The sequence below is a fragment of the Galeopterus variegatus genome, unplaced genomic scaffold (genome assembly GCF_000696425.1).
Source record: "Galeopterus variegatus unplaced genomic scaffold, G_variegatus-3.0.2 Scaffold1343, whole genome shotgun sequence".
Taxonomy (NCBI): domain Eukaryota; kingdom Metazoa; phylum Chordata; class Mammalia; order Dermoptera; family Cynocephalidae; genus Galeopterus; species Galeopterus variegatus.
Genome location: NW_007727454.1, coordinates 35,197 through 36,574, shown reverse-complemented (window position 1 = coordinate 36,574; position 1,378 = coordinate 35,197).

Genomic DNA, 1,378 nt, shown 5'->3' with positions numbered 1-1,378 from the left:
ATGACCATCTCTACACACACACACTCACCCACCCCTACCTCTCTCCCTAAAGAGAAATGTAACTTTTTACCAGTGCAACACTAACTACAGAGTTTACTTCAAAAAGCAACCTTACTCCCTGTTCATCGCTGTCTCACCAGTCTTTCATTCACACATTCCTGGCCTGTAGGGTACTCTCATACATCACATGCTCATCCTGATGTTTAACTACACGGACACCTCAAACACTGCTGCCAGGAGGGAACTTTAGAAGTTGACACAACCCTCATTTTAAAGATAGGGAAGCTGACAGTCCCAGAAGTGGTATGAGGCTACACAAATTAATAGTAAAACTAGGATTAGAACTTGTCTCCAGAATCCCATTTCGCTCAATTTTCCATTACAAACTTGGGGTCAAGTTTTACCCTCACATCACTGACTAGGCATCTGGCCAGGAAAAGGAGGGTGGATAAAAAGTAATTAATAAAATTAACTAAATTAATTAGTTTCATTAGAAGGTAGTTGTGAGGTAAAGTAAAAGTGCACATAAGGCAACTTTTTGAAATGACATATTGCATAAATATTTAATGAGAGCTTCCCTTAATTTTATCCCAAGATAGAGGCACTCATTCAGTCCAAAATGTTTTCTAGTCTAGATTTGTGAAGGTTATTCAGAAATATTCATATAACAACATGATAACAATAGAAATTAATTTCAATATAAGAAATTGGGACGATATAGTAACTTACAGGAAAGCAATTAATGTTTTTTCCAATATTACAATTATAACTAGAAGTGCTTGAAAACGAACATTAAGTCACCTCCAGGTATATTCTATTAAGAAGCTCAAATGTTTGAAAAAGCTTATGTGCATAAGAAATTGTACATATTAACTCCAAATTATTGGTTTAAGAATCAAAACTGTGTCCCAGGGTCAGAAAAATATACTGCAATTCACTGCAACCAAGAGAAACAGCTGAAGGTATAGGCGTATTTCCAAATCAGAATAATTCACGAGTATAGTCATTAAGGTAAGGTTCATACTGCACAAAACATTCTTTGCCCAAGTTTTTTCTCTATTACAAATATATCAAGAGAATAAAAGCCGAGAAGGAGAAAAACCCAACAATTAGCTTCTTAGATAGGTGCAAATCCCTTTGGATTCAATAGGTTCCCTAAAAACCTAGGCAAAAGACAGACAAGCAGGAAATACAAAAATTAGTAATTCCTACCAGGATACCTCTCATCACTGAACATAGAACTAAGTCAACTCAAGCAGCTCATTTCTGTTGGCCAGCGTACACATAGTCCCACCTTTTCCAGCTATTCCACTCCTGCATGAGTTGTGAGGATTGAACAGTAGACAAAGGACTGTCAGAAGCAGACTTAACAGTGTGG